Source organism: Pelodiscus sinensis, chromosome 7, assembly GCF_049634645.1.
Source record: "Pelodiscus sinensis isolate JC-2024 chromosome 7, ASM4963464v1, whole genome shotgun sequence".
Taxonomy (NCBI): Eukaryota; Metazoa; Chordata; order Testudines; family Trionychidae; genus Pelodiscus; species Pelodiscus sinensis.
The window spans coordinates 74,281,634-74,303,041 of NC_134717.1; the positions used below are offsets into that span (position 1 = coordinate 74,281,634).

The window sequence follows — 21,408 nt, forward strand, 5'->3', positions numbered from 1 at the left end:
GAAATCTAGAGTTACCAGTTGCCATTGGGTGTCGTTGACTTATTTTTTTATAACATAATACATACCTCTCAATTTTAGAAAATTGCGGCGAGAGACCATAACATTGATGATCTAAGTCTGTTGTCTATTTTGCTTAAGCATAACTAAGCTTTCCCAAGGGAACCCCATCTTATACTTGTTTTCTCAAAAAACAGACGTGCCAATCAGTTCAATGGGGCTTACTCCTAATGTAAGCACACTCTACGTGTATGTCTACACAGCAGGGCTATTTTGGCATACCAGAAGTATCCCAAAATAGCTATCCCATTTCTGTTGAACATACGTGCAGTTTTGTCATCCCTGTAATCCTCGTTCCATGAGGGCTAAGGGATGTCTCAAAATAGTATGTTATTTTGAAATTTGATGCTGTGTAGATGCACCAGATTTCGAAATATACTATTTCAAGATTCAATTGAAATAAGATACTCAGTTTGCATAGTGCAAATTGCTAATCTTATCTCGAGTTTAGGATGCTGTGCAGACGCACCCTAAGTCCAGTCGTGCTTAGCTTGAGTACATCTTTTCTGTGAATAAACGAAGATGTTGGAATTATAAAATACTTTCATGACAACCATTTTGCTTCAGCTTCATTGAAGAGAGCAACAGGATCCAAACTAGTTCTCCCTCAGAATGTTTGACGGAATGTGTTACTGATTATTTTGAACAATTTATTAAGAACTGGTCTATTCTCATAAATCGTTGTGAAGCAAACTGTATAAAATAGAAGGAAGTATCTCATCCAAAGTATCTAACATTGGATTAAAGAAGAATGTGCAGGACATTCTCAGTATAGTGAAGCCTATTATCCATACTCTTAAATAAACTTCAGAGAAATTGCTGCTGCATTGCTGATGCTGTTGAAATTTGGAAGACACTTCTGGAGACATTGACAAAAGAAATATCTCACCAGAAAGTTAAACTGCAGGCAATAAAAAAAAGTGAATGGATTGAGCACTAACTTCACCTCATTTTCTTGTGAACATTCTTGACCCCAGATATCAAGGTAGATACCTAACCTCTGAAGATGATGCTGTGATGGCCTGGACATCTCAAAATTATGCTGTAGTAATGTCAGTCATAATACGTGTTAAGGCTGGAGCGAATCCATACTAAGAAATCAATTGGGAGTTGAAAAAGCAAGAAAACTTGTCTTGGTCTGTGAATCAAAATGACAGTGGGAGTGGGGTAGATAAGACAGTTGTACAGTTTTTAGGATACTGAACTTTTAGTGTTGTGCTGACTTGTCTTTTATAGTTATTAAATTTTGGAAATAAAAAAAAAAAAGATTTTAAGGACAACTGTTAGCCAGCAACTCAGGACACTGCTCCAGTTGCAGTTGTGAAACACTTTTGCAACATTTAAGATTTAGTTTAATAAAATATAAGTGCTATGGTGTTTGTGTGTGAGATTTAGTTTTTACCATTCATAACGCGCTGTTGCTGCATTTGCTGCTTGAGACAGATAATATTATATACAGGTTGAAGCTCTCTAGGCCAGCACCCTCAAGACCTGACTGGTGCCAAACTAGGGAATTTGCCCAGACACAGGAGGAGGTCAATATTGTCTAGTAGCGTTACTAACATTTCCACTGCTTACTGGGATTGTAGAAGACATTTAGGGTAAGTTAGAGCTAACTAGCAGCACAGAATACTGAGGGCCAGGACTGTTGGCTCTAAACAAACTTTATGGGAAAACTTGGCTATACCTATGATAAATGGATATCCAACTAACTAAAACCATGCCAGGTCATGGATGTTGCCGGACCAGAGTGTGCCAGACTGGAGAGGTACTGTTTCCTAAATTAATAAAAATAAAAAAAACACCTTTTAAGAAACAAGTAGTCCTCTGGCACCTTAGAGACTAACAAAAATGTATGTATTGTACCATGAGCTTTCGTGGGTAAAACCCACTTCTTCAAATGAGATACATGCAAGATCATCTCATCTGAAGAAGTGGATTTTGCCCACAAAAGCTCATGTTACATGCTCTTTAAGACTAATAAAAATCAAGTAAATATAAAAAAAAATTACAGAGTATATTCTCCAAGATATTGTAAAATTCTGTATTGAGTTGCAAATTAACATGTGTAGTGTTTAGATTTGCACTATTGTTTTAAAAAAATGTGAAGTGGGAAACTTGATTTAAATCAGTGGTTGTCTGAGTGATTTACATTGTGATTTAATGCATTTTGATTTAAACCAGTCCACCCTGGGATAGAGTCTTGAAAGAATTGGTAGACCTGACTACTCTAAAGCTTCCTCCTCTTCAGAGTAGCTATAGATAGATATCTTGCCTAGACAGTGGCAAGAGGAGGAGGCAAGTATTTTCTACCTCTCCCTATTGCCATAGTTTAGCCTTGGGATAGCTTGCTTGCCAGTTATCCATGTGTAAAGTAGGCCAGGAAGATCATAGCTGGTGAATTTTTGAGGCATTCACATGTCTTTGAGGATAGATTCTGTATAGGGTTGCCAGATGGTTTCAACAAAAATACCGGACACACTTGACATTACATCACAATCTATTAGAAAATACTGGACATTTATATTTTCTCTTTTCTCAATTTGTTTCCTGAACAGAAAGCTCAACTAGTGGACTGTCCGGTTCAAAACGGGACACTTGGCAACACTCATTCTGTAAATACGAACATGTTCAATGTATCGGTGTTTAATGGGGGACACTTTATCCTGCACTATGCTATGGAATAAACTTGGGACCATGTGGATTTGTGTAGCATACTGGGAAATGTTGTGAAGCTTTTTATTTTCCTTATGACCAGATAACATTTTAGGGGGCTTTTTGAGCTCTAGTTTTTTAAATTTCTTATGAGACTGAATCCTCATCTGTATTTGGGAGGCAAGGGCTAAGATGTAAATGCCAGATGGGATCATGTGTTATACATAGTCACTTTCTTTGAAGTGATCTGATAAATCTTTAATTTCTGTTCTTAATTTCATGCTTCCTCAGTTGTTGTTTGATCTGGTAAATAGTGTCACATAAATAGTATGTCCAAAATACCTTTTGATGACACTATTCATTGTTGTGAAATGTCTTGACAGCATGTCCATTATTGGCAGATCTCTGAGTCCTCATTAGCCCCCACAAGGGGGAAGAGGGCTTAAATTAAACCCCAATATCTAAAGGGGGCATGTGTGTGCGTGTGCCCATTTTAAAATACAAGGTGTAGCTGAGACTTTTCACTCTTGTTCTCCAGTCCTGGGTGTTGGTTAAAGGTTCAGCCTGTAACATAAGGGTAAGCACAGAAGGGTTTGAGGGCCTTATTTCTCTGGGAAAGAGGCTTTTTGGTTACCCTCTTTTCTCGTTACATTTTATAGAGGGCTGGATTGCTGCATACTCAAAAATGTAGACCTTGATATTCTGTCTGCTACTTGTGAGACCTTGGTTAGAGTGGTTTCTTCAAGTCATTTGTAGTTTTGTGTGTGTTTTATTTCCGTCAGAGGTTAACTGGAGGCTAGAAAATCATCTTTCAAAATATCCTGAATGGCACATATCTCAATGTGCCCCTTTCTGAGGGAGCCTAGCAAGTACTTTTCCTGATTTGCCTTGGAAATACTTAACTTAGGACTGACTTCTTCAGAACTGAAGTAGTCAGTCCTATTTGAGACGCACTTAGCACTGACTGCTATTGAACTCTAACTCCTCTCTAACAGTTGGTAACTTTATACTTTCTTCCTTTGAGAAGCCATTTCCACCAGAGGGGAAGGAATATCAACACTCCACACATCCCAACTCCTATTTGGCTTTTTTACAGATGCAGCAATACACTCTGCCTCATTTTAGCTAACTAGTCTGTAGGTTCTGTCAGCACTAGTGCACAAGGGTCTTCCTGCCAGAGGGTTTGTCAACTGTGAGAGGAGATATGAGAGTCTGTAGGTTATTGATGGCGAAGTCAAAGTATAGTTTGAAATGGTATCCTGTTGGTAAGGGTGAACTGATTGTACAAGAAGGTGAAGAGTGCTGTGAAATGTAGTAGAAGTGGGGTTGTTTGGAGGCAGAGGCGAAATTTCGGTGCCGTGTAGGCAGCTCAAGTGCAGAGCTCCCCTCAATACAAGTTTTTCTTTAGCAAAGAGGCAGTGTTAGACTGTGTTCCACAGTTGTCATGTGCCTGACTCTTTAAGTGTTTTCCACGGAGGACAAGGATGCCTGGTATGAGCCTGTTGTGGCACGGTTCCCAAGTGGTGTTGACATGTGCCTCATCTCTGTTTCATGATTTTCAAAGGCACAACTTTTGCTGGACTTCATATTCTTGAAAGGGACAAGATACAATCAGATAGCCTTAGAGAAACGTTCAGAAAGATTTGACATATTAAATATTTCTTAGCACCCACGTTTACCTCAACCCCGCTCTCTCCCTCTACTGCCAGGGACTCCTTGTCAGTGATTGTACAGCCCCAGCACTGGTTGCATGTTCACTGCCTCTCCATCATCTCCTTCTCTTGTCTCGCTCTGTTCAGGCGGCCTGATGCTCTCCCTTCCATCTCCCCATAGAGAGGCAGCTGTGCAGAGTGATGAGCATGGGGAGAGGATTCATGGAGACAACGGGGACAGGTTTTTGAAGGAGACTTATCTGGGGGTAGCACAAGAGGAAGGATGGTTGAGATCTTGATCTTCGGAGACTTGCATTAAATTCCCTGCTCCATGACAGACTTCCTATGTGGCATTGGGCAATTCACTTAGGCCCAGGTCCACTATATTGCTTCCCTAAAGTGAGAGTGAGTGCCATTCGCTACCTAAGAGTAATGTTGAATGACTGTCAGTAGTTGGGGGACAGTCAAATCAATGGTTTGAGCCTGAGGTGCACTGAAAAGAAGTTATGAAAACCTGTTGATTTTGTGAAATGCTGTTTTACTTTTGGGAGGGATGGGCAGGCTCAATCTTCTGCTCCGATGACACAAAATTTGCCCTACTACCACTATGAAGTACCCCTATGAGACATAAGAAGTTTCAAGACACTCCAAGAAGGTATGGAAAGTTTAGAATTTTAGAAAACGTGGTCTTTCACTAGAAAGCAGTTCTCAGTCTGAACCCGAGAGGCTGATACTGCAGCCAGGGGTCAGTGTTTCATGGGGACACCTTTGCTGTGCCTTGTTCTTCAAGCCACCATTCCTATGCCCTACCAGCAGGACAGGACGATTGGTATAGGAGCTATGGCATCAGAGGATTCAGCTACACAGAGTTGATCCTTCCAAGAACATAACAAAGAATGCCAGGTATAGGACCATAATCGGCTAGTGGTGTGATTGATGTCAAATGGCTTCCCTGTGCTGGAAGGTGAGGTCCATGTTACCTGCTTCAAACCATTGTAGTTTTATCTGCTGAGTTTATTACAATGAGACAAGTCACAGCCTTACCACCTGAACCTAAATCAGTATAAGGAACATTGTTTTTTTAAAAGTGATGGCATCCCCACATCAGTGGATTGTTTGATTTAAGTAAGTTTCTAAATCAACACAATTTTCTCATGTATACTGAGCTTAACTTTTGCCCTCCTTTACTATAGGATATTAGGAGTTGAAGACTTACCTGAAAGACTTGATGTTCTTATTCTCGCAGTGCAGAACAAACAGAACAGTGGAAAAGCAAGCCACTCTCTTTTGTATGTCACAAGCATTAAGCTGGCTCTGCTTTTAGAATTGAAACTTTTGGTGGTGAAGTGCCAAAACAAAACAAAAAAACCCTTACTTTGAAATCTTAATAATGGGCAAAACTGGAAGCTGGCTGGGTTTTTGACATTTGGAAACCATTTTTAGCCATGCTTATTGCAGTTCATGGTGAGGAGCTGGTTTCCAGCACATGTTTTTTACACTGCGATCGGTTGATTTTCAGACACCAGATTAAGCTTGAAAGTATGTCTCTTTAAAAAAGAAAAACAGAATTCCTGTTTTGACTGAAACTCAACTAAATTTGATAATGGATTAACTGAAGGGAATGACACTGAGTTGTCATTTGTACAGTCAGTTTTGAGACCATAAGTGTACTTTCAAGCATTTCAGATCACACTGAATGCACATTGGTTGCTGTTAAAGAAAGGGTTTAGATTTTAATTTGTTGTTACTAACTAAATTTGTAAAGAGTTTTCCATGTAACTGTATATCATTTTGAAAATATTCCTCCCTTAGTTGCGTGGTGATACTAAAATTTGGATTCCATTTTTCAGTGACTGGAGATATGAAATAGCATGCATGACTGCACAGGATACATTCAGAACATTAACTACATTAAATAACATTTTGATGAAGAAATAACCCTGATTTGGTTTGTACATTGCTTTTAGTGATTATTTTTAAAGGGGATGTGATTATTACTCTTTACCAACTGACAAAGAAACCAAACTGTAGACTTATTGTTTGCAAATCTTATTCACATGTATCCTGGCCGTAGTGGCATAGCTGCACTGTCTCTGATAAAGAGACTCCATGCCCATGGGAGAGAGCTCTCCTGTCAGCATAATAAAACCGCCACTGTGAGCAGCAGTAGTTACATCGGTGGAAGAAGCCCTCCACCCAGATCTTCTGTTGGTGGAGGTAATGTTGCTCGGAGGGGTGATTTATTGACATCCCTGAATGATATATGTTCTGTCGACATAAGCTATAGTGTAGACATAGCCCAGGAGTCAGCTCTCTCCTGCGCTCCATATGCTATTGATCCAAAAAAAGGTACCGTCCCCAAATAGTGCCATTTAGTGGTGTTTTCTGTTGCTTGTGGCAGAAATACAAAGAGAAAAGTATATCTGAAGTACAGAAAAGAAAATAAATGTATTAAGGGTTTTTTTGGTAATTCATATTGTATGCATCCATGTTGCCAGTGTAAGCCATTCAGTTGTAAATATACTAGATAAATAAAACAGAGATTTCCATTGTGAATATTTTAGTATTCTTCTACTACCTTTCATTGCTTAAGTCTTACAAGCGAATTTGTTTGCAGTTTATGTAAATGCTGAAAAGGAACTAAGTTTGCCATAGTGCCATGGTGCTACTACTAATAAATGTGGAGGATCAATACTGCTCAGTTTAGTTCTGTTTAATAGACAGATATCACAAACTGCAAATAGGCTATCCACCCTCTCTTATTGATACATCTCTGGAAGTATTATACATATTTTGTCTCCGATAACATACTCCATTCTATGTTTTTTAATTCAAAGACACTGCTTTATATTGCAGTGAGGAGCAAAGGAAAATGAGCACAAATTACCCACAACTAATATAAGTGCAGAGTGGGGAGCATGATAGAATAATTCCCTGTTCTTCCTCCCCCTTCAACTCATCAGGAAAGTCCTTCATATAAACCGTTGTTTGGGTCTCAGAATTTTGAGGGACTGGAGATGGCATGTCAGGCAGGAAGGCAATGACATTAAGTTTTGTTCATTTGCTCTGAGACCAATTGGTAGACTTCCTGGCAGAAATTAATGCTAATTTTTGCATTTATTTATTGCCCCAAGAGTATTCCCTTCCAGCTCAGAAAGAGGTGTTTATGGAGCCAACTCAGCTGAATGATCTTTGCTCCCATATGAATACCCCCAATTGCTCTGACGGGAATGCAAATGTCCAAAGGTTATGCACTATACTTGAAAACAAATGTCTCATGTCCAAGTGTGAGAAGCAGTTGGAATGGTAAATTTTAAACTCATAATACCTGGTTCTTCACTGTATTGCACTGATGTTTAGTGTTGGCATATATTCTCCATAAATAAATTAAGTCATGGATTTTCAGGACTGCTAATCTAGCACGTTTCTATTAAATCCACTTCAAATTAATTAAAAGACCAAAAGGTAAATAAGGCATTAAAATTAAAAAGTACATTTGCACAGCTGGAACCATCCACAGTGCCTGTCCATGTGATATCTGGCTCTAAACAGTGCTTTCAGTACTTTATTTACATGAGCTCAAAAATCTGCTTTCTGTCTTGGGTTTTATCTTTATTCTTTCTTGAAGCACTTAGGGTAAGTGATTCATTATTTACTGTGACAGAGTCAGGCAAGAAGGCTATAAGAGAGTAGTGGAGGGAAAATATATTAGCCCCAAATTAAATAGGTCTCTGTTCTCAGGGTAGCTAACAAGGGCTAATCCAAAACCAGCAGGAACCTTCTAGAATCAGTCAGAGCAATCAGGCCAATTAAAACACCTGGAACCAATTAGGAGTCTTCTAGACTCAAGGGAGCCAGAGTAATTAGAACACCTGGGGACCAATTAAAAACCAGTTGAGAGTGGTTTAAAAAGCTTCCCCTTGGTTTGCTCAGTGTGTGAGGAAGGAAGTGATGAGAATAAATGTATGGGGGAGAGCACTCCTGGTGGTGGAGAGTCTGGGAGAAGAAAGTGTAAGCACTTACCAGGAGGAAGAACCTCTGGTAAGGAAGGTGCCAGAGAAGACTGTGGGGAAGGGGCCTTCCCCCTTTTAGTTTTGTTACTAAAAACATTACGGACAACTGTTATTACAGTCTCTGGGCTGGAACCTGGAGTAGTGGGTGGGCCTGGGTACCCCCTCTAACTTCCCACTTCAGTACTAGAAAGAGACTGGTTTTGGTACAAGGATTTGTTCTACCCTTTACTATTGGAAGGGGCTGTGAAAATTATGAAGTTTGGTTTCCCCTCTTTTCTCCCTGCTGGCCAATGATGAGAGTTGCTCAACAAACAGCAAAACACTGTGTCTAAATTGAGGGCTGCTGTGATCCTCTGAGGCAAGTAATCCACCTAAAATCATAGGACCCGCTGAGGTTAAGGAGGAGCTTTACACTTCACCATTTCCAGACTTCACTAAAATTCAACAAACCACCTACAAGGATCATTTCTCCTCCCTTCAGAAGAAAAAGGACAATAAACTATCCAAACTGCCTCAGGATCTCAGTCTCGATACTTTCAGCTCCCCTAGCAACATTGTCTACTTATCCAGCCACTCTCTTAGGACAGATTCCTCTGCTGGGCTATCTCAAGGACTTTGCTTCTTCCCTACCATCCTTACGAATATTATTCAGTTCTGTGGAGATCTGGAAGACTATTTTCGCTGCCTTCGCCTAAAGGAATATTTCCAACACACCGATGTCCAACACCTTGAACCCACCCCTGAAATCGGCACCAGTGCCAACTCTGCCCACACATCTACGCTAGCGATTTCATCACTGGACCCAACCACATCAGCCACCAAATCAGAGACTCATACAACTGCACATCCACTAATGTGATCTATGCCATCAAATGCCAACAATGTCCCACTGCCATGTATATTGGCCAAACTGGACAGTCTCTACGGGAAAGAATTAATGGACACAAATCACATATCCGAAAAGGCAGTAACCATGAACCTGTCGGAGAACACTTTAATCTGCCTGTACACTCCTTAATGGATCTCCAAGTCACCATATTGTTTCAAACCAATTCCACAAACCAAATATACAGGGGAAGTTTGAAATTTAACTTCATTCACAAGTTTAATTATTATGCAAATAGTATGAACAGGGACATCGGCTGACTTGCACACTACCTTCCATGTCCTAATGCTGTGGTCCATGATGACTTTTTTAGTGGTCCACAGGAACATTGTCGAAAGTCACACAGCGTGTGCAGGCGCCACCGTTAGGCTGTCTTATGCCGTGTTCACAAGCACGTGACGCGTCATTCATAGCGTCACCTCGGATGCAACCGCGTTGTGTTGCCAGTAACTTCCATCTGAGGCTTTGAGCGTCAGTGTAGCTGCCGCCATCGTGTTGAGTGGTTGCTATGTCGTTCGTCCTGTGCTACATGTGCTAGAGGTGGTCCATGAACATTTTTTGATTGGCCTGGTAGTCTGTGGACTGAAACGAGTTGAGAACCACTGTCCTAATGATTTAACCAACAAACCCAACAATGGAGGTGCTAATTCTTCTTATCAGACTCTTGTAACTATTTGAACCATCTACTCTCTCTCTCACTCTCTTCCCTTCTTCTTCTTCTCCCCCCCCCCTCTTTTTCTCTCCCCCTTCCTTTATTTATTCTTTGATCTGGAATTCTAAGGCTATGTCTAGACCGCAGGCTTCTTTTGGAAGAAGCTTTTCAGGAAGAGATCTTCCAAAAAAACTTCTTCCAAAAGAGCACGTCCACACTGCCAAAGCACATTGAAAAAGCATTTATCTTTTTTGAAAGTTAGCGTTCACACTGAATGGACGCTATCGCTCATTTAAGCTGTGATTACTATGGACGGAGTGACCACCAGGCCAGCTGTGCTTTTTCCTCTTTCCTCTTCTTTCTAAAGAACTCCCTCTTCCCCATTCACACACGCCTTTTTCTGAAAGAGCTCTTTTGGAAAAAAAAAGGCTTCTTCCTTGTAGAAAGAGGATTACCAATGCTGGAAAAACCCCTCTGTTCTTTCGATTTTCTTTCGAAAGTATGCAATTGCAGTGTGGACGTAATTGAAGGTTTTTTTGGAAACCAAAACAGCCGTTTTTTCGAAAATACTCAGGCCATGTTTACACTACATACATTCCATTCATCTGAAGAAGTGGGTTGCTCCCACGAAAGCTCATAATACCATCTGATTAATGCTTATCAGATAGTCGATTTGACTACTCACTCTCCTCCTACCCCCTTTGTTGCTGCCTCTATTAGAGAGAGGCAGCCAGATGGGGTGGGGGAGCAGGAGCTAGTGCTGGGGGGAGCTGATAAAGTTGGTTCCCCCCAGCACCATCTCTGTGGGGGGCAGGGGAGGCAGAGCCACAGCAGGAATTAGTGTGAGCGGATGCTTCAGTCCCCGCTCCTGCCTGTTCCTTCTGCTGGTGGTTCTGCTTTTGAAATGTACAAGAGCCCTTCTGTTCTACAGTGGTGTAGCGCTTTAGCTCTCAACTCTCAAGTGCTAGCCTTAAGTCATGACATGTTTTATGTTGAGAGGAGTGGTGTGAGGTCACTTCTGAAGATTTTTACCAATATTACTATTAATTTTTTCTCTGTCTTTGAGCCATGCACTTCGTTACACTAGGGTTTAGTAGGTCTAGTTTTCCTAGCCTCTTTCACAAAGCAGCTGCCTAAAAAAGGTGTAAACTCTTAATATTATTACAGCTAATGGAGAATTTCCTTTATCTTAGGTGGTAAGAGGCCTTTGATTTTGGAGCTGTCAGTTTTGTGTTTGTTTGCCTTGGCAGCTTTTATTCAGTTTAATGGCAGACCAATACAGTGTGCACTAGTTACAATTCCTCAGACCAGAAATGATCCCTGCTTTACTTAGATATGTTGAAATGCATAATTTACTCTACCCTTGTATAATCATCTTAAAGGAGCTAAAAAATTACTATTTGTGCAGCATCTCAGATTTTTTTATAGCTCTGTACAAAGATCTCTGTGATACACATAGTTGTACTACATTCAACTATCCGCACCATTTCCCTGGCCTTCAGTACTTTAGGGCAAGATACAAGACAGCCTCTATCCAGCTTTTCATGTTATTTCTGCAAGTGTTGTGCAATACTTGAATTTTTAAATACTGTATTTACATTGGCCCTTGTGTAGTATAGCTGGATAGAATTTTTACTATACTGTACCAGAAACTTTCCAATAACAGCATGGTTTAATTTTAAAATATATTGAGCGTACTGTGTGTATATATTTTTATTAATTTAGAATTTAAAATTATTGACCATAACGATTAATACTCATAACGAAAACTCACAAAGAATGTGTGCAAACCCAAATTAGTAACTGATAACTAAGTCCTGATTAAGATATTTAAAATAAATAAGGTCAGGATTTTTTCCTTTCCAGTAATTTTTTGCATTTGAATGTTTTGTTCTCCCCCACCTCCATTTGTCAAATTTTCCAATTTTTTTTTAATGATGGTGTCATAAAAGATGTTCCTAACCATTAGATCTTTCCTTCCTTATCCCAATTCTCATGCTGACACCAATTCAGGAAGGTATTTAAGCACATGCTTATCTTTAAGCACATGAGTAGCCTCATTGATTTCCAGGCATGTGCTTCAGAACTATCTTGATGAATTGGAACTTCTAGTGGCACATTCAGAGATCCAGAAAACCCTGCCTAGTTGTGGAGGTGAGGGAGGGGGAGGGGGAATGTTCCTGTCACCATTCCTCAGCTTACACATGTTGCTGGAAGTCTAAATGGCCTTCCTCTGTACAGTTATTAAATGTCAGACTGCATGCATATTGAGTTAAGAACTGTTACATCTGAAGTATAACTTTTCTACTTTTTAAAAAAATTAGCCCATTGCTTAATCAGTTTACTGTATCCAGCTTGACACATACTCCCCTTCGCCACTGGAGTGTGGCTGGCTGGACATAAACACATGTTCCTCCCGTTTTATCTTTCTGAGATCTCTCTGTCAGATGCTTGCTAAGATGATTTAGACCTTTTCAAATTCAGTTTAAGTAGCTTCCCTCTTATGTCAAAATCGGTAAGAACAGGTGCTTGCTTAGGAGCTATATTGTTTAAATAGAATTCTTATGAATATATATGTAATTCATGAATGAGTGTGGAAGTGTAAATGAGAAACACTCAGTGTTAAGGCAGGCCTGCTTTCGGCTACCTTTTAAGGCAAGGAAGGACCCTGCAAGTGTATAAATTAATGTGATAAGCGGCCAGGTGGAAGTCTCTTTCTTGGACAAGATGTAACGACACAGCAGAAACCTGGGACCAGCCTAGAGAAAGTAAAGCCTGGAGGGATCTCCCAAAGGGATCCAAAGGGATCTCCTAAAGAACCTCATGGCCGGGTCTCCAGGAAGCTGATGCCTGGCCAGCACTCCCAACCACCTGTGAAATCTAAAGTAATCTACTTTGCACTTGCATCCTGTCTCCAAACTGCCAGTATAAATGTGATGTATGTGTGGGAATACCACTTAACCCTTAAGTATCAGTACCAATAAACAACTCCAAAACCAATACTGCTGCAGCTCACCCTTTGTCTGGGTTTGTTCCTCATCAGGTCTGAGAAAGTGCAACATTTACCGACTGGCTTCATACTACTTTCCCAAATCATACTGAGTGGTCCAGTGAAATATATTTTAATTGACAAACTGAAATGCAGTAAGATTCATATTCTCATATTTGCTGTCTGCACTAAAATCATCTTCAACTGAGTAATTGCATTTGTAGATGCCACAGAATTCCATCAACTATCCATTTCAAATGAATTTTATTCAAGTAATCAAGAGGATATTGTGGTTTAATATGTAAGGGAGCCTGTTTAAAAATATGTATCCCCTTTTATTGTGGGAGAATGATCTACATTAAGGACACTTCTGAAAAGACTGGAAAAGTCCAGTAGAAAATTTTGCAGTATTTTTCTTCAGTTTAGCAATATTTTGTTGACTGGTGTGTAGATTAGTTTGGCTTATTTTAAGAGAGTCTTATCAGATTTGTAGATGAATGGATGTTGTACAATTAGAAATATTTCATTCTTTTTAAATTATATGTCTGTTATAAAAATATTAGTTAAAATATGGCAGATTAGATGTTGATTAGTCTGCATCTTCATCTTTGAGATGGACTTTGCAATTAAGAGCATATTCAGCAAAACTTTTTTCTATGACTGCCTATTTTTTAAAAGACTAGTTTCATGTTTGAATTTTATAGAAGAAATAAATAGCAAAGTGTTAAAATGAAGCCAGAATTCTCTGGAGGTCTTTTAGCTCTACATATGCAGTACTAAACCTTCTGCTTGCAAACATCTATTTCAGACAGTTTCTCCCCTCTCCCCCCCTCCCCCCGCTTTTATTTTGTACTGTGTGGGTAGAGACAGACATGGTGGTGATAGTCTAATGTTGAAAGATTAGCTGAACAGATGAAATGCTGATCTTGACGTGAATAGTTTTTGTTTCTGATACCTAAATGAGTTTAATCTAGTTCACTAAAAGTGTTTAATACACAGCAGATTTGCTTTTCCTTTGCTGTTTCGAAATGTCTTTTTTTAATTGATTCATTCTTTCTTCTACAAAGACGAGAGGGCTAATGAGTGACGTATCTTATAAAATATGCTTATTTTGTAAGGTATATCACTGTTCAATATGTTGTCTAGCTTTAAAATAGGCTTGTTCCATAGACTGAAGAAATAGCTAAAGGTTCATTTAAAATACATGTCTGTCTGTTTAATGTTCATAGATACAGAGCATCCCCGCTGTAAGTTGCCCCAGTAGACATCTGTTCCACACTAAGGTCATTGATGTTTGTAGGAACTGATGTGTTATAAGTCCCCCCCATTACCCAATTTCAAGTTGCGCAAAAAACACTTCCCCCAATTTGCGCAGATGGAAGTCAGCCGTGGGGAAAAAATTCCCTGCTTTAAGTTGTTCTACTATAAGTCCTAGTTTTTTGGAATGTATATTGGACTTATAGCGAGGACGCCCTATGTTCACTTTTCTTGTGGTGCTTTTTTAATAACCAGTTAAAATTTACTCATTTGGGTAACTGGTAATATTTAATGGTAAGCAATGTCATACAGGCTTTTATGTTGTTAAACAATTTACCTTAATGATACTGGACTAGACCTAGAAACCTTAAATGCCAATAGTATTTTTGTAGAAATAATGCCGCAACAGTTATTTAGATGGGAGTCCTGCATGTGAATACCTCCTCCCAACTGTCTTTCTCACCCTAAAATTAAGATATATTAGCATCCAAGGTTTTGATTAGGCCCGTTGTAAAACTAGGAACTTAAAATAGGGTGTAGCAGGACAATTCAGTTAAATTAAGATTTGAATTCTGAACCTTTTCCAGTATTTCTAGGGATTTTTGACCTGTAATATAATCAGTGTCTTCTTATAATTCAACAAAAAGCACTTAATTTGAGTTTTTTTCTGTCTCTCTACACACACACACACACACACACACACACACAAAACAAGGTGGAAAAGGGTTTTTTTCTCTCTCTACACACACACACCCACCCACCCACCCCCCAAGATGGAAAAATTATGAGGTTTTTTTGAGGAAATGCACTACTTTGATCACTCTATCAAAATCTTAAAAGCGGTGCAACATGTGTTTTTGAACATTAAAGCAGTTCTCAATTTGTGGTTCAACTGATTTATTTTTAAGGTATTTAAAAAATAAACAGAACATATTTGTATTGCCCCGTTAATAGTCAAGTGGGCTTGTGCTCTTTTGTCTCTTATATGGAGTTTAATTGTTGGGTCTAATCCTGACTATGTAAATGTAAACACCTTTACTTGCTAGCTGCTGTTAATTGGTTTGGGAATATTTATGAAAGTGTTTATTTTTAAAGCTAAAAATAGACCTTCAGTGTTTAAACTCATTCGGGCTGTCAGAAATGTTCCCGTGATCCTGAAAGTGTTGCTAAAAATGTTCACTTTTTAAATGTGGTAATTAAACTTGTCTGTTGTGAGAGCAATAGATGATACATTTCCTGCATTTGTAAACTAAGTATCCCTTTAAGCCCATGAGTTTCCCTGCATGGTTCTGTTCGTTAGATTGGTAAGATCTGAACTCCTTCTGAACTTTTTTGAAAGGAGGGCTGCTATTGGCCAAATAAGGAAGTAAAGAGCTGTAACCTGCTGCTGCTGCTTTGTGACCTTTTACTTTTAGGATTAAGATTTTTCTGGTGCTGAGTCTCCTTTGTTAATAAAAGCCAGTGTCCTCAAGGGATGCAGCACCGTAAGCTTGAACTTCAAATAACTTTTTTCACTTTTAACTCTTTCAATTAAAATAAAATTTCAAATCAAGATATTTCATCTTAGACTCTGTATGTGTAATTCATTCCCCTGGTTGTTGCATGTATTTATTTGTACTCTTCAGATTGATAAAAGATTGTAGTAAGTGCATTTTATGCCATGAGTGTAAAATGTTTCTCCTGTAGGGCTGCCACATGGGGTTTTCCTCAGGCTACTCTCTCAACTCAGTCTATGATTTCGAGACTGTCTTTGGGGACATTATCGTCATGGCAGATCCCAAAGGAAAGGAGCCTCCTAGCAGACTGTTCTCTAGATACAGTCCTAAGGTGCTTCTTTAAGTTTATCCATCATCCAGTCAATGCTAATATTCAAAACAATGGTGGAGGAATTCCTATGGAGGTTGGGAACCAGGCTTGTATCTCCCATTGACTTGAACATAATTTTCCATTCCATTAGAGAGTTCTATCAATGGAACTGTCTTTCTAGGGACTCCTAATTTTCATCAAGTCTGATCAGTTCTTATTTAGTTAGAATTCCTCAGTTTGTTTTCCTGCTGCTACTAGAGTGTCATAAGTAAGACTGTGATGAGAATGCCTTGAAGAAAATTCTTTTACACCTTTTCACCTGGTTATCGCTGTCTTTTCAGTACAGTATCGTGTTTGTTGTATGGCAAGTCTAAACACAGTATTTACTGTTGAGCAGGGATGATAGTACATGTTCTTGAGGGGGTGAGGTTTTTCCAGTATATCTCAGTTAATGGTTTGCATGCTCTCATGTGCATGGAGTTGTGCACAAGTTGAGAGCTGTAGCCAAAGGAATATTTTTTTTCAAGCACTTCAATGTGTTTTCACAGTATTGGCTAAGAGGATAAGTTTTGAAGTTGACTTTATTACAAAAGGTTCATTTTCTCCCCTTTTGGTCCTAATTTGAAAGACCAGTTTTAATGGAAAATGCAGGACAATGTAGCACTTTAAAGACTAACAAGATGGTTTATTAGATGATGAGCTTTCGTGGGCCAGACCCACTTCCTCAGATCAAATAGTGGAAGAAAGTAGTCACAACCATATATACCAAAGGATACAATTAAAAAAAATGAACAAATATGAAAAGGACAAATCACATTGCAGAACAGAAGGGGGATGTGGGGGGGTGGGAAGGGGGAGGAAGGAAGGTAAGTGTCTGTGAATTGCTGATATTAAAGATAGGGAGAGTGGGATGTTTGTGAGTTAATGGTATTACAGGTGATAATTGGGGAAACTGTCTTGGTAATGGGTGAGATAGTTCAAATTCTTGTTAAGTCCTTGTTGGCAAGTGTCGAATTTTAACATGAATGACAGTTCAGAGGATTCCCTTTCAAGTGCAGATGTAAAAGGTCTTTGTAGCAGAATGCAGGTGGCTAAGTCATTTAGAGAGTGTCCTTTCTGGTTAAAGTGGCAAGAAACTGTTTTCTCTTTGTGATCTTGTCTGATATCTGTTTTGTGGGCATTAATCCTTTGGCGAAGTGTCTGAGATGTTTGTCCAATGTACATAGCAGACGGACACTTTCGGCACATGATAGCATAGATTATATTTCTGGATGCGCAGGAATATGTGTTCTTGATCTTATAACTCACTTGGTTAGGTCCAATAATGGTATCAGCAGAATGAATATGTGGACAAAGCTGGCAACGGGGTTTGTTGCAAGGGAAGGTACCAGGGTTGGTATTAGTGTGGTATGTCCTGTGGTGGTTGGTAAGAATCATCTTGAGGTTAGGTGGTTGTCTATAGGAGACTATGGGTCTGTCTCCCAGAGCCTCTTTGAGTATGGTATCCTGTTCCAATATAGGCTGTAGTTTATTGATAATGTGTTGGACAGGTTTAAGTTGGGGGTTGTAGGTGATGACAAGTGGTGTTCTATTGTTGGTTTTCTTGGGTCTGTCTTGAAGTAGATGGTTTCTAGGTATTCGTCTGGCTCTTTCAATTTGCTTTTTTATTTCTCTGGGTGGGTAGTTGAGATTTATAAATGCTTGGTAGAGATCCTGAAGCTTTTTATGTTTTAATGGCATTTTCTTTACATTTCTTAAGCAGGAAGTAAAAATGTTTTCTGTTTTTCAGTGTGTGCTGTTTCATGACTTTACTCTCTACACATGATTTAAATGTTATACCCTTTATTTTCAAAATAAAAACTGTAGTGTTTTTGTATTATGCTGTCAGTTGAATCTGACTAAATTATGTGGTGGCACAGTTATTACTTCTGCTGATGTTGAAAAGTCTAAAATCAGCCTTGGAGGTATTGTTGTGGAATTGTTTATTTTTAAAATATGGTTCTCGTGTTGCCATAAGCTTATTCCCTAGCACTTTAACGTTTGGCCAGAAGGTGATGGGTTTAAACCTAATGCAGTTCCACAAGTTAGCTGAGGTATTATATGGAATTCCCTTTGGCCCCTTCCTGGTGATTATCGCACTGGAACAAGAAATTCCATGCCACTTCTCAAATTGTAAACTCAGTGTTCTGATCTGCCTACCCTCTGTCAATAAGAGGTTTTAATACATCAGTTCCTAATAATGACTATTGTGATTGAATGCCTTGTATCTTTGAGTTGAGAGTACAGCTCAAATGTATTGAATTTGGTAGTGGGATTCTAAGGTCTCTTATGCCACAGACCAGGTGATCAAAAAGGTATTTTATGTCTTCAAATGTAGGAATGTATGTGAGTAAAAGGCACAGTATGAGATTAAATTCTGATATTTCTATTTATGTTACTATTGCCAACCCTATACAAACACAAAAGCCACTTCAGTACTGGAATTACCATGTTTGCATTGCTAGTGAGTTACTAGATTTACTACATTCCTGTTAATTAAGTTTGTCTATTTGTGGACCTTATTACTGCAAATACTGGATTTGCCAGGAAGTGGAAGTCATTACTTGGAGACTGTCAGATTTGCATCACTTATCCTTTGTTTGAGATTGCATTGTTGATTTATGAGAGAATACAGAATAGGGAACTCCTACACTTTTAATAGGGAATTGTCCCTTAAGTGTGATTCCACTATGAAAAGGACTGCAAAACATCAGTACATCTGCCTCCTTTGTGTACAAAGTCTTATCTACTTACTTTAATGACCAAAGATACCTTTTGTTTTTGTTAGGTGAATTCATTTTGCTGTTCTACATTGGCATGAGTTGGCTTCTATGCAGATTAGGTAACAATTCTATTGATACTTTAGATTCGAGTTACAAAATAATTTGAGAACAAGAAAAAAAGTTTGATATACAGATTTCAAGCTTAGTTTGCAAAGCTAGGGGTTAAACAAATCCATCTTTTTTTCCTCATTATTGAAAAACTGATCAATGAGTAATTGAAATTATAGAAACACCAGTTAGTCTGACTCCAACAATATCAGTGATACAAAATTATCTGTGAGAAATGGAAAGTTATAACACAGTTTCTTCATAGGCCATAAACTGTTATTGAGCATTGATATTGTTTTTAGATGTGGTATATAACCTTGCCTCTTTGGTTATCTGAAGACAACTTAATAAGACTATATACTGCAAGACTGTGTACCCATTGAAAGAATTAACTTTAGTTTTTTATCTGGTTAAGATCAAACAATGAATTGAATTCTCTTTGTACGTTGACATCTGAAGATTTATATCTTCCAGCTATGTTCCTGTTACAGAGCTGGCAGAAGTGACCTCTTCAGAGAAGGTCTTTGTTATGGATTTTGCTCTGTTTACATTTTTGCCATGAGGGTCACAGTGAAGTACAGTACATTAAAGCTAATACATCACAAGTTGACAGTGGTCTTATCTCTTTGATACTTCTTCCCCCTCTCCCAATAAGGAAAAAGGCAAGCACAAAGAATATGAGGTTCTGGAACAGAAATTAAATAATAGTTCCCAAAGTTCTTTGTTGTTAATGTCAGGTCTCTATGTACAATATATTTTGTGTCTGGTCAAATGGCTGTGTAACATCCTTTTCTATGAAGTTGTTGCAAAAAATTGCTTTTACCACATAAATATTCTCCCTGTAGTATGATTTGCCAAAGTAGATACTGAAGAAGAGGCAAAGCTATTAGGTTTCTTCAGAGACAACCAGTTCATCATGAGCTGAGGAAGTGACTCTGGATTGGAAGAAGTGAGAGTTTGAAGCCAGATCTGCATAAGAGAGGGTACCTCCACCATACCTCCATGGAGCTCAGAAGCACTAGAAAAATTCCGCCTCAGGCACTTTCTTTCCTTGAGAATTTGGTGATTCTCCACAACCCTTTCCCTGCAGACATTCCTCCTCATCCACTGACAAAAGGGATAGTGGAAGCCAGATGGTTCTTTCTTTTCCCAAGCAGCTTTTAGAGGATGCAAGCTCTAGTCTGCAGCTCCTACACTGTCCGTTGAACGTGGAGGGTGCTTTGGTGACACAGTATGTTGTGCTTCTGGTTAACTCACCAGAGATCTAGACTTGTGGGACAAGATGGCTAAGTGAGTCAGAGCATCAGTAGAATCAGTTTTTTCTCATTATTGATATCGTTCTACCCTGAACTGACAGGCACTGACTATATCAGAGTCACCACTGGACCATAGGTTTCTGGGGAAGGAATGAGCCACTAAGGGAAGGAGAAGAAAATGAGGAATTGGGGACAACTACAACATGAAAGGGAAAGTGCCATATCAAATACTTCAACAAGCCAAATAAGTTTAGGCAGGGGTGATTGACATTCTGTAATATAGACCTAGTGCACTGTGTAACATGTGATCTTGATTACTATACAGCAGTGGTCTCCACCCTTTTAACCACAAGATCACTTTTTCAATTTAAGTAAATGTAAGATCTACCTCAAACCCTTCCTTCCCGCCCCTTCTTTGAGGCCCTACCCCTGCTCTGTCCCTTCTTGAGGCCTCACCCTGCTCACTCCATCCCTTTTCTTCCCCCATCCTCTCTCACTTTCACCAGGCTGGGGTAGGAGGTTGGGGGGCAAGCTCTTGTCTTGGGCCAAGGAGTTTGGAGCATGGGAAGGGCTCCAGGCATAGCCAGGGAGGAGGATTGGAGTCCAGGAAGGGTTTCAGGGTACAAGCTCTGGGAAGGAGTTTGGGTGCAGGGGGACTCGCATCTAGGGCAGGAGGTTGGGTGTAGGAGGCAGTTAAGAACTGGGACAGGGGTTCAGGAAGCAGGCTCTGGCTGGGCACCATTTAATTGAGACAACTTACGGGTGGGAGCAGCGAGGTTAAGGCAGGCTTACTCCTGCCCTGGCCCTGCACCACTCCTGGAAGCAGCTGGCATGTATAGCAATGGCTCCATAGTGCCATGTGCTGTCCCTCACCTACAAGCACTGAGCCCACAGCTCTACGGGCCACGGTTCCCAATTATTCATCAATGGGAGCTGCAGGAGTGGTGTCTGCAGGCAAAGACAGTAGGTGGAGACTCCCTCCTCTGCCTTTCTCAGGGGCTGCAGAGATATGCCAGCCACTTCCAGGAGCACAGTTACCAAAGGGATGATTACTCCAGCCACAACAGGTTAGGCATTCAGGTTAGAACTCACTACTCAAAGAAATAAACTTAAGCATAAGAGAGAAATGAAAATTATAAAATGCACAGACCATTAAAAAACATTGTTCTGAAAGCAAATAATGGCCGTGGACTTTCCAAAAGATTAATCCAAGAAGTCATTGTAAGCATGAAGAATGCTGTTTAATAAGGAAAATACCTCAGATACCAAGTCCTCACAGAAATAGTGCCTCTCATTCTATATATTGAAGAGAACC

The 21,408-nt window shown here is 39.6% G+C and overlaps 1 protein-coding gene across 7 annotated transcripts in view; it reads left to right on the forward strand.

Moving 5' to 3' along the window:
• Positions 1 to 21,408, forward strand: part of PARD3B (par-3 family cell polarity regulator beta) — a 604,960-nt gene that overhangs the window by 240,555 nt on the left and 342,997 nt on the right. The gene's annotated exons all lie outside the window — the stretch shown is intronic.